The sequence below is a fragment of the Petaurus breviceps genome, unplaced genomic scaffold (assembly GCF_028583685.1).
Source record: "Petaurus breviceps papuanus isolate PSGF00001 unplaced genomic scaffold, PetGlider_PUasm1.0 582, whole genome shotgun sequence".
Taxonomy (NCBI): domain Eukaryota; kingdom Metazoa; phylum Chordata; class Mammalia; order Diprotodontia; family Petauridae; genus Petaurus; species Petaurus breviceps.
In genome coordinates, this window is record NW_027186390.1 from 15247747 (window position 1) to 15260239 (window position 12493).

At 39.3% G+C, this 12493-nt stretch overlaps 1 protein-coding gene and 1 long non-coding RNA gene across 4 annotated transcripts in view; one reads left to right on the forward strand and one right to left on the reverse strand.

Moving 5' to 3' along the window:
* Nucleotides 1-6536: 6536 nt before the first annotated feature.
* On the reverse strand, nt 6537-8245 carry LOC138173578 (uncharacterized). Its single transcript, XR_011171442.1, has 2 exons — nt 7426-8245; nt 6537-7085 (listed from the first exon to the last, which is right to left on the reverse strand). It is a non-coding gene; the product is annotated as an uncharacterized lncRNA (long non-coding RNA).
* Nucleotides 6887-12493, forward strand: part of CPNE3 (copine 3) — a 61136-nt gene continuing 55529 nt past the window's right edge. The window contains exon 1 of one of the 3 annotated variants that reach the window (XM_069103623.1): nt 6887-7041. The gene's annotated coding sequence lies outside the window, so the exon portion shown is untranslated. The remainder of the gene's footprint in view (nt 7042-12493) is intronic. The other 2 variants (XM_069103622.1, XM_069103624.1) reach the window with 2 other exon arrangements.

A 12493-nucleotide genomic window follows, 5' to 3' on the forward strand; every position in this document is an offset into this window, starting at 1 on the left:
GCTTCCCAGAATTCAGATCAAATCACAGAACACTTCTCAAAGTGAGTCCCAAAACAAAGCTACACATCAGGGCTTATATGGCCTTCTCCTGGCTCAGAGAATGTAACAACCTTATTGACCCACTGGCCAATCAAGAAGTATCTACTGAAAAACAAGCCTCCCACCCCAGGCTCCAGGTGCACGTTAGCCTAGGGGCAGGGAAGATCTTTAAATCTGCATTTCCATTACAAGGCCAGAGAATGATCTAGCACAGACTCACTTTGTGTCAGATGATTCTGGCCAACTTGTCCAATACAATCATCATAGATACTGTGGCTCCTTAAGAGTCTACCCATTATGGTGAATCTCTAATAAACTTCGTTTTGCTTTGGCTGAGAGAAGACTTGAGTCTAATTCATTTGGCAGGAACTGGCATGCTGATATTTTAGGGTCTTGAGCACACCTAAACCCTACACCTCAACAACTGATATCCCATTTTTGGGTAACAAATATTCTAAAGTTTAGCATGCTTTCATAATCTGTCTTAGTTAATGTCAAGTCTGACCAGAATAGGACTACCTGGAGCTTCAAGGCATAGGCAGATATGCAAGTAGGTGATGCCTCTGGGCTATATTATGAAGGCCTTAGGTTCATGGACACCTCAGCTAATAAAGGCTAACTTTTTTTTTTTAAAGCAATCAGGATTAAGTAACTTGCTCAAGGTTACATGGCCAGTTATTTCTGGGTGTGGTGCTGAGTGTCTGAGCCCGGGATTCGATCTCCAGGTCATCCCAACACTGGAGCCAGTGCTCTTACTAGCTGTGCTACCTGGCCGCCCCTTAAAGTCTAACTTTTAACCAATGGGGAAGGACCAAGAGTACACAATGGTACCATGGTACACAAAATGCTGAGAGATAAACAATAATGCAAACAAGATTACCTTAATTGACTTTTCAAGGGCTGGTGTGATAAGAGAGACACACAGAAACATACTTTTATTGGGGAAGGTATTTCAGAATCCCAGTAATGGAGTCATGCCCTTCTTGAACCCTAGATGATCATTTGGGTCTGAATTGTTCCCTCTGATAGCAACTGATCAGCCTATTACAATTAAGGTCTGATTTTCCTCCTCATAAAACATCCCACTTCATACCATCCTTAAGTACTCATAAGAGCAGGATAATGCACCATACCTAGGAAAGAATCAACAAGGCCCCCTTGTCACAGTGTTGTTTCCACTCAGTGCTCTCGACTTTGTGACTATTTCTGACCAGGATACCAACTCAAGCCCAATATCACTATATCTTTCTCTTCCTTAGGGAAAATAGTAATATTCATCATGTATTTTCAGTATTATTAACAAATACTCTTTGGGTCTAGCCACAAAATCAGTTCTGAACCTAACAGTGATGGAGTATAGAATCTGGGAACCCCCTTGAATCTTCCCACTGGATTTGGCATTAGCCTGAGGCCATAAACCTTCCATTATTCCCTAATCCCAAATCTGTTACTCTTAACCTAGCCTAGCCCTCCATTGTCTGTTACTTCCAGCAGTTTCCAAGCAGTTGATCCAGTCAAAATCCCATTCTCTTGGTTCCTGGAGTCTGACCTCAGTCCCATCAAGATTCCCCCTAGACTCCTCCTCTAGATCCTCCCTGGACTCCCCCCCTCTCCTTCTATCACCCCAGACCGCTAGACCACCCCTAGGTCCCTCCCTCAGTCTTTCTGTATATAAGATCAATTTTGCCTCCATGGAGGTGCTGAGATTCAATCTAGCTCAGACTCAGTCTGTGTCAGATTGTTCTGGCCCATTTTTAATACAAGCATCACAAATACTGAGGCTCCTTAAGAGTCTACCCATTATGGTCAATCTTTAATAAACTTTGCTTTACTTTGGCTGAGAGAAGACTTGAGTCGAATTCATTTGGCAGGACCCAGAGTGTTGGTATTTTGGGGTCTCGAGCACCTCAGCAACAGAACTGATATTTCTGTATTGTCTGTTCTAGTGGTTCTCAGATTTTCAGGTCTCCAACCTCTTTTACATTCTTAAAAATTATAAAGGACTCCCCCTCCAAAGGGCTTTTGTTTATATGGGTTTTATCTAATGATATTTATAGTATTGGAAACATGCAAACATATTGTAAAAATAGTTTTTGCCTTAAGGCCCCCTTTTGTGATTGGGAGGGGAGGGAATGTCTTGGACCACACTTCCAGAACAGTTGGTCTCTTTAATCTATATCTCTTTCCTCTCTACAAGATTAATATGGAATAAAAGTTTAGCTAAAATCTAGGCAAACTATAGCTATAGTATTTCCCTCATTTACTAATGTAGTAATCCTGTAAAAAACTAAAACTAAAAATGAGATTACTCTGGCATGACCTTTTCTTTAAATTTAAATTTATTTTTAACATTCATCTTATAAAAATTTTGAGTTCCAAATTCTTTCCCTCTCTAGAAGCCCTTTCATACCCATTGAGAAGGCATGCTATATATCAATTCCATATTACTTATGTTGCCAAAAAAAAAAAGACCAAGAAAAATTAAGAAGAGAAAAATTTATGCTTCAGATTGCATTTAGAGTTTATCAGTTCTCTCTCTGGAGGTGTATAGCATTTTGCATTATGAGACCTTCCAGATTATCTTCCATCATTGTATTGATTAGAGTAGCTAAGTTGATCATATTTATGATAGTGATGAGGCTCTGGGAGCCCCCTTGAACTCTCCTTGAGTCCTTGAGGTACAGGCTCTGGGAACCTCCCTTGAACTCTCAGTTAAATTGTCTCATTTGATGAGGTATTTGCATGAGACAATAAGCCTTACATTGTGGCTGGGCCCAGACCTCTAGCCTAGTTACTAACTGCTAATTACTATCCTAGCCCTCCATTGTTCATCTACTTCCCACCCTAGAGCCTATCAAAATCCCACCCTTGTCTGTAGCTGCCAGCTACCTTCCACTTTTTTTTTTTTTAGAGCAATCAGGGTTAAGTAACTTGCTCAAGGTTACACGGCCAGTTATTTCTGGGTGTGGTGCTATGTGTCAGAGCCCTGATTCGATCCCCAGATCCCCAGGTCATCCGACACTGGAGCCGGTACTCAGTACTCAGTACTCTTACTCACTGTGCTACCTGGCTGCCCCAACCTTCCACTCTTAATCACTCATTGACCTCATTAACTCCTCCTGAAGACCCTCCCCAAACTCCTCCCCTAGACCATCTGTATATAAAACCCCATCTCACACCATGTGGTGTGAGAGCACCATAGAATGACCTAGCATAGACTTACTCTGTGTTTAATGCAAGAGAACTTTTAATAAATTTTACTTTTCTTTGACTGAGAAGACTCAAGTCGAATTCATTCAGCAGGATCTGGTGTGTTGGTATTTTGGGGTCTTCAGAGCAACCCTAACCCTCTTAGTGGGTAGGTAACCTCTTCAATAGTATTGTTACTATATACAATATTCTTCTGGTTCTGTTCACTTAACTTTGTATCAGTTCATCCACAGGTTTTTCTGAAACCATTCTCATCATTTCTTATAGAACAATACTATTCCATTACAATTTTATCCCACAACTTATTCAGCCATTCCCCAGTTGATGGTTTTCACCTAAATTTCCATTTCTTTGTCACCACAAATAAAAAGGCTATAAATATTTTTGTATATATAGGTATGACCTATTCTTGTTGAAGCCATGTAGATTCTTTAAAGTTAATCTTTTTAAGATGCTAGCCAACTATCTGTTTAATTATTCTAGATTTTTCTCAGGAATTGAAGTCAAGCTCATTGGCCTATAGTTTATACTCTGTTCTCTATTTTGGAAATCAGGACATTTGTCCTTCTCTAATCTTCAGGTATCTCTCCCATTTCCCATGATCTTTTAGATATCATTGGTTAGTGGCACTGATGAGGTGCAGGCTCTGGGAACGCCCTTGAACTCTGATTGAATAGTCCCATTTGATGAGGCATTTGCATGGTCATAAGCCTTTCATTGTGGTTCTGCCCAAACCTTTGTGACTAGCTTGGCCCTCCATTGTCCATCTACTTCCCACCCTTGAGCCTATCAAAATATCTATTCCCAAATCAACTGTTACCTGACCTTATTAACTTCTCCTGAAGACCCTCCCCAAACTCATTACTGGAGTCTGACCTCATCTGACTCCTCCTGAAGACCCTCCCCTAGATCACCCCTAGATTCCTCCCACAACCTTTCTGTATATAAGACCCCATCTTGCCTCCATGAAAAAAGAGAAGGCCAGAGAATGATCTAGCACACACCTACTCTGTGTCAGATGATTTTGGCCTGCTTGCCCAATGCAAGCATTACAGATACTGAGGCTCCTTAAGAGTCTACCCAATATGGGGAACTTTTAACAAACTTTGCTTTACTTTGGCCGAGAGAAGACTTGAGTCAAGTTCATTCAGCAGGACCCAGCGTGCTGGTATTTTGGGGTCTCAAGCATCCCTAATACTATAACTCATCATTTTATGATGACCCTCATCAACACAGCAATCATAGATTGCTGATAGTCATAGTCTTTTCAGTATATGATTATTTCATTTATAAGGTTGCTTCTGTTTGTCCTTAATTCTCCAATAGGACCATGAGGACCGTGACATCAGGGTGGTGATGCCAAGACTAGTAAGTGAATTGGATTACAATGAGGGAGGGATGTGCAAAGTCACCAACCTCACTTTTTCCTCCAGAGTCATCTGGGTCCAGTGGTGAGATACAGATCAGGACAACTGGAGATGGCCCAGGATGGCCTTTTTAAGCTAAAGTCTTTCCCAGGTCGTAATTTGACTGAGGCAAAGTCCATTCAATGATTAGTGCTGTTTAAGAAGTGAGCCAAGGTATGAATGGCCCCTTTATTAAAAAAACAAAACAAAACAAACTGGGAGAGGGAGACCCTTAGGATAGTTTCTGGGCAAAAGAAAAACAATTACCATTTACATTTATTCTGAGCCATCTGGGTCCAAAAATAACCATGAAGTGGTGCTTGGGCAGGGACCTATTTATTGTTGGCCCATCCTTGACAGCAAGAATAAATTGAGTTTCAGGGATGGTCTTTAAGAAAAAATCTAGCCAGTAAACCTCAGGATATCTAGGTAGGATTCAGCCATCAAAATTTACTTTCCTTTGTTAGAGGCAGGCCTTGAAGTCTTTGTGACTTCATTACTATATCCTGGCTACTTTACCTGAAGCTTTTTCTAGTTGTACATGTCCTTAATATCATTTCTGTCTCTTCTTGCATGTAAGTCATCATTTGGGATTAAACTAGATTACTTAGATCCATCATTGTTCTTATTAGAGATGATGTGTTAATGAGTTATTGATAAGAGAAGGCTATCTTCTTTTTTTTTTTTCTTTTTGGAGGGCAGTTGGGCTTAAGTGATTTGCCCAGTCACATTGTGTCAAGCATCTGAGGCCAAATTTGAACTTTGGTCCTCCTGACTCCAGGGTCGGTGCTCTATTCCCTGAGCCACCTAGCCGCCCCAGAAGGCTGTCTTCTAAAACACTCAAGGCAACTTCAATGTAAGTTGTAACAAAAGTAAAATACAGTGTGATCTCTTGTAATGTACCAAAAGTAAGCAGGAGCATAAAAACAGGATGACATTTGTATTCTAAATAACTGCATGGGTGGTGAGGGGGATAGAAATTCTTATGATCCAGAGGAATTCCCAAGTTTTTATCTTTTATCAGTTTATTTTTCTGATTCCTTGTCACCGCTTTCCTTTCACCAGATTTCAAAGTTAAGTTTTCTGTTTTATCTCTGTGTATGGTGTCCATTAAATAATATCTAGCATTTATATAGTACTTTAAGGTTTGCAAAGAACTACACAAATATGATCTCAATTTATCCTTAAAGCAATCTTGGGAGGTAGGTGCTATTATTATTTCCATTTTATAAAGAAACTGAGGCAAAGGTTTTTCTTTTAAGTGACTTGCCCAGGGTCACACAGGTAGTAAGTTTGAAGATGGATTACTAAGGTCTGTCCTGACTCCAGGACCAGAGCTCTCTTATCCATTGGATCAGAGATGTAAATAAAATATATTCTCAACTCTTTTCTTCAGCCAAGGACCTATTGAATTCAATCCTAGGGAGGTAGTTTGGGAATAAAAGGTAAATTCACTTTTATAGAAAGTATTCCTTTTCCAGTTTCTTTTCATTTATCTGTTCATTCACCAAACATTTATTGCCCATTTAGGCCCAGTAACAATAATCTAGTATCTGCTTACCTCTGAAGTATTTACATTGTAGTTTGGGGAAAATTAATACATACATGTCAAAAGGAACAAGACCACATCTCACAGTGGGCATTTAGTAGGTACTAAATACATGCCTGTTAAATTAAAACTAATCAAATAACACATTGTGAGGTACTGTCTAAAACCAAAAGATTCCTTCTTCCTCTTAATGATCTCTTTTCTCATCTAATATTGCTGAGGCAGATAACTCTAAAACTGTGGTACTCTGACCCCTGGGAATCTTGACATTTGCAACTTAGTTATTATCGTCGGTGGACTAGCATAAAATGCGCAAAGACCAAAACTAAATCTACATTTTAAAAGTGCATGTATTTAGGTGGGCTAGTTCAGAAATACACTAGTAGATCTGCGTACTCCGCACTCCAGGTTACTTCAGAATGCACAGGAAAGTTGCAGAATGGAATCTACTGGGGGGAGTAGTGAGGATCCAGGTCTGACCGGTGATAGCTTCTATGGCTTCGTAGACCGCAGTGCAGGGGCCAGCGAGTCCAGGACCCGCACGTTAGGAGATTCTAGGTAGAGGTTTCAGCGGCCGTAGCTATCTATCACACCTGCGGCCTAGAGACTGGAGGAACAGAGCTTTAGGGGCTGGATAGGAGATTGGGCGGAGATTTGGGAGGGGGGGGGCGGTTTCCAGAGACTAAACGAGGGCGGAGCGCGGTCACAGCTCCGCCTCTGCTGGTTTGGCTGTTGGTTCCTGTAAACCCTGGGCCTGGGCCGAGGCTACTACTGGAGGGCTTGTTCTTCTGCTGATTTCTACCTCTTCCACCCCTGGCAGGTCCCGGACTTCGGGAGGTGAGTGTAGTGGCTTGGCACGAGGGACCCCCATATTCTTCTTGCTAGAGGAAGAGGAGGAAGAAAGTGGATGAGGGCAACACGAGATAAACCAGGACTCAAGGGCTCTCTCAGCTCTCTAGTACCCTTTCCGGGAAAGGAAAGGCCTGCAATGCAAGCTTCCCTAGTCAGGGATTGCACCTCTCCTAGGGCCTTTTCTTCCAGCCCGGATGATTCCTCTAGACCTTGCAGGATTGGGTGCCCCTGGAGGGTTTGAGCGCAGTTTGGCTGTGCCCATGTAGGTGGCAGCAGAAAACTTGAGCTTAGATTGGCTCCGCTTCTCCGCAATTGCAAGGTGGAGCTGGAATGTGCTACCGGGGCTGCAGAAGCCTTTGAAGTCCTTACCTGGAGAAGAAATCTGCTGTTGATCGCTTTACTTCCCTCCGCTCCCCGCCTCTGAAGTCGGGGAGGGGGAGGACGGAGGGACGAAGCTGCTGTTGGCGCTAATAGACATCTTAGGATCTGTGAGATTGGATGGCTATTTAAACCCGGCCTTAGTGAAGGTGAATTACTTAGAAAAACTTGAGGGATCATAAAAGCTGTGTGAATATTTTGGCATTATCCGAGTTTTAATGTATTCAATTAATGTAAGTGAAAAGTGCCTTTTTAAAATCAAGTTGATTTCAGAGCGTTTACTAGTCATTCAGGATTTGTACATTGACTTTTTTTGCTGACACAGAAAATTTTCATCCGCTTTTTTCGTTTATCCATTTTTTTGACCTGACCCAAAGTTTCATTCAGATCTTTCGGTCCTGTCTTTGCTTACCCAAAACAGGCAGGGCTGGAGAGGAAATAGGGTTGGGTCAGTTTTGCAGTTGTAGGCATTCTAGAGAAAGCGATCGAAATTATTGATTAAAGGTGAATATTAGACATGGATTTAGAAAATCCAGAGTTCAAATCCAGCCTCAGACACTTAATGGCTGTGTGATACTGGACAAGCCCCTTGAAAGCTCTATCTGATCTAGTTTTCTCATCCATAAAATGGGAGCAATACTAATTAATATCTACCTTCCACAATTGTTGTGAGGATAAAGAGAAACTTGTGAAGAGCTTTGTAAATATGCAAACCTTATTAGTATTATTTTAATGGGAGTTTTCACATACCCATTACTACAGATAATAAGGAGCAGATTGTAATTCTTTTAAAACCTACTATAGTATTATAGTATACTATTATATAGTATATATCATATAGTATATATTATATATATAATATATATATTGTATAGTATAGTATTATAGTATACTATTAGATTAGACATCAGTTGTTTTTTATCTTAGACCTGAGGTCAGAACCTACTTGCAGACCTAAGCAATATGCCAATTTTGGCAGGCAGACCAGAAGCATAGGTAGGAGGAGAAGAAGAAAGATAGAGGAACAAGCACATAAAGATTCCTCTGTAATTTGACAGAGGACAAAGAAAAAAAAAGTTGTGTATGATGTGGAATTATAGTGACGCTCTTTTAGCAAATTTCAGTGGCACTAAAATCAGATTATCAGTCTCTGATTTTTAAAGTACAAATGGATACAGAAAGGCAGTGAAGGAACTGAGACAGGGAAAATGAGATAATCTTTGCCTTTAAGTCTGAAGGTTTAGATTTGGACTACCAATGACATAGGAACCTTTTCTAACTTCCTGGACTGATAAAGTGAGAAATTTTGTATAAAATAATTGTTGTCCATCTTTTGCACAAATTGATGGAAATCGTAAAACATATTCAAACTAGATTCATCTTAAATTTGTTAGCAACCTGTCATTATATTCTTTTGTGGCACCTGTGCCCGTAAACTACTTTCCCTCAGTTCCTTTCTATTCTCATCTGTGGTAGATGTTGGGAAGCACCATTTCCACTTCTCATTTCTTCTCACTAAGTATTGCCTTTCTGGCCCCACCCTCACTACCATTTAAAAATGATCTATTTAACCATTATAATAGAAAACATTCATGAAGTTTTGCTTTGGACTTTTCAACTCATCAATGTAGGGAACTCTCCTTGTAGAAATTCCTTTCAACAGAGCATTTTACAGATGAAGAAACTGAGGCAAACAGGGTTAAGTGACTTGGCCAGGGTCACTTAGCTAGTAAGTGTCTTGAGGCAAGATTTCAACTAAAGAAGATGAGCCTTCCTGGCACCTAATTGCCATAAGCAACGTGCATGTATGTATATGTGTGTATATGTAGTTATAGTATTTATAAGAACCCCTTCAGGTAGGTAGTGAAATTATTATTATTCTAATTTTGCAGATGATGAAACAGGCTCTGGGGAGTGATTTCCTGAGGCATAGATAATAAGTGACTGAGACAGGAATTGAACTCAGCTGTCCTGACTCTTAAGTCCAGAGTTTGATTTTTCTACTGTACTTCTTAGTCTTAGTTGGAAACTTGATTAATGGTAATTAATTCTTTTATGTATATAAAGAGTCATCATTATTGAAGAAAAGTACTCATTTTCAGATGAGTGACTGAAATGAAGATCAACAAAGGAACGATGATAATTATATGTGTATTAGATAAGATCATTAACCGCTTTGGAAAATTCAAACTTTCGACATCCCATTTAATCTGCTTTCTATTAATATTGCTCCATTTTGTTTTCATATTTCATGCTCAGTCATTTCTTCCCCCCCCAACCTGTTTCTCTGCCCTTTCAACTTGTCCTTACCTTTGTTATTAAAAAGGGTTATCTAGTTGATGTCCAAATTAATCAGTTTTGCTATTTCATAGATTTTGGTTTTCTTAACATTCATTCTTAAAATTTCATAGACTTTGGTAAATATTGGGAATAAAGTTTGGACTGCTGGCTAAAATGCAGTATTTTATAGATTTTATTTATTCAAGTTTCTGGTTATGGTTACTGAGTCAATTCTATTTACAGAGTTTGGAAATATTCTGTTGGTATTAACTGACACTTTGTAATAGGTTATCACACTTCCCTAAAAGTTTGAAAAGAATTATAAAAGCACTGGAATTTTTTTCTTAGATGTTATCTTATCTTATTGTAGCAATAAAAATCCACAAATATGTAGCATTTAGAAAAAGATATACCTGAGATGGTCACAGTTTTGTTTAATTCTATCACTGCCAATTAAAGATGAATACCAATATTAATTCAGCTTCCCTTACTAAAAATTGAGAAAAATGTTTAAAGTTACGGTACCACGTGCATTTTGTAATGTCCTATTGCCCAAATGAGGAGAGAGAAGTAAAGTTCAGTTCCTTTCAGTAAATGAAAATCAGATTACAACAGGTAAATAACTGTCTTTGCATAATAGTTGTTACTGCTTTAATTTTCATCATTTTTGTTTGGACTACCACTGTATTTTACTTATTTTTTTAGACGTCATACAGCAATAAAAACAAAAGAAATAACTGACCATAAACATTTATAAACTGCCAGATTTTGTTAGTGACAAAAATGCTTAGGAAGAAGTATAAATCAGAATAAAGCTATCATTTCCATATTCTCACATTAATAACAATTGCTTACATTTATATGGCACTTTATAGTGATAAATCACTTTGCATACCTTTTTTATTTAATCCTTACACCAACTCTATGAGGTTGGTGTTTGAAATATTATTTCCTCAATTTTTTATGTAACACTCCCTTTGGGAGCTACTACGTCTCAACTCATACTTACACTATATACATTTTTACCACCATAGCTCATAAGCCCCTAATAATGAACTTATTTTATATGGCAATCCAGCAGCCACAATTAGCTCAGAACAACAGCATTGACTAAGAGGGCATAGAAAGCACTACAAAACGTTCCCCTTATAAACCTGGCTTTAAGTCAGTCTCCCACCGATACATAAAGCATCAGTGGGAAGAGAAAGAACAGGCTTGGAGTTTCTGGTAGTGAGGCACAAATGGTATGAGCACATCTTGCCCTGGCAATGCATCCTTCTGATACTGTAATTTCTTAGCTAATGGAATCCTCGTGCCACACCTCTCCTTTTTTTCTGCTATATGTGCCATTTAGCTAGGTTCTCTGGGTTTCTTTTCTTCCTGATGTTAGCACCCATTTGCCAGGGCTAATTCTTGAAACCGCAAGTTGGCCCTCTCCTCTGCTGCTAGGAGTCACATTCCTTGAAGCTACTTGGCTGTTGCTTCTCTATGCTTGTGTTCATGTGTGTGTGTGTGTGTGTGTATGTATATATATACATATATACACATATACACATACACATGCATATATACATAGAAATACACATATATACATCTACATATATATATGTATACCTGGAATGTGTATGTTTCTCCTTTCTGGATATATCTCTGATGAGGCTAGGGGTTTAGGGGTGTGTGAGACCCCAAAATACCAGCACTCTGGGTCCTGACAAATGAATTCGACTCAAGTCTTCTCTCAGCCAAAGTAAAGCAAAGTTTATTAGAGATTCACCATATTGGGTAGACTTCTTTTTTAAAATTTTTTTTAAAATTAATTTGTTTGTTTACTTTTAGTTTACAGGATTCAATTCCACAATTCCTTGAGTTTCACATTTTGTCCCCCTCACTTCCCTCCCCGCCATGGCGGCATATAGTCAAGTATAGGATCTGTAAATACTTTCACATTAGACATTAGTCAGGTTATAAAGACAGATTGTATCAGATGGAATGAAAAATGGTAAAGAGGACATAAAACCAAACAAGAGAAGGAAAAAGATCAGGTATTTTGCTTCCATCTGGATATAAACTCAGTTCTTTCTAGTTCTTTCTCTGGATGCACACATTTCTCTCCATCATGAGTCTTTTGGGATTGACTTATATCACTGCATTGCTGAGAAGAGTCCAGTCTATCAAAGTTGGTTATCACACATACGTTGTGCCTGTAATTGTGTACAAATTTCTCCTGGTTCTACTCTTCTCACTCAGCATCAGTTTGTATAAGCCTCTCCAGGTAAATCTGAAGTCCATCTGCTCCTTGTTTCTTATAGCACAATAGTATTCCATAACATGCATATACCACAACTTGTTCAGCCATTCCCCAATTGATGGGCACCCCCTTAATTTCCAATTCTTTGCCACCACAAAAAGAGCTGCTATAAACATTTTTGTACATATGGGTGTTCCTCCCACTTCTATGATCTCTTTGGGATATAACCCTAGGAGTGGTATTGCTGGGTCAAAGGATATGAAATTATTTATAGCCCTTTGGGCATAATTCCAGATTGCTCTCCAGAAAGGCTGGATCAGTTCACAACTCCACCAGCAATGCATTAGTGTTCCATTTTGCCCACATCCTCTCCAGCATTTGTCATTTTCCTGTTTTTGTCATCTTAGCCAATCTGACTGGTGAGATGTGGTACCTCAGAGTTGTTTTGATTTGCATTTCTCTAATCAATCATTTCTCTAATCAACTCTCTCTCTCTCTCTCTCTCTCTCTCTCTCTCTCTCTCTCTCTCTC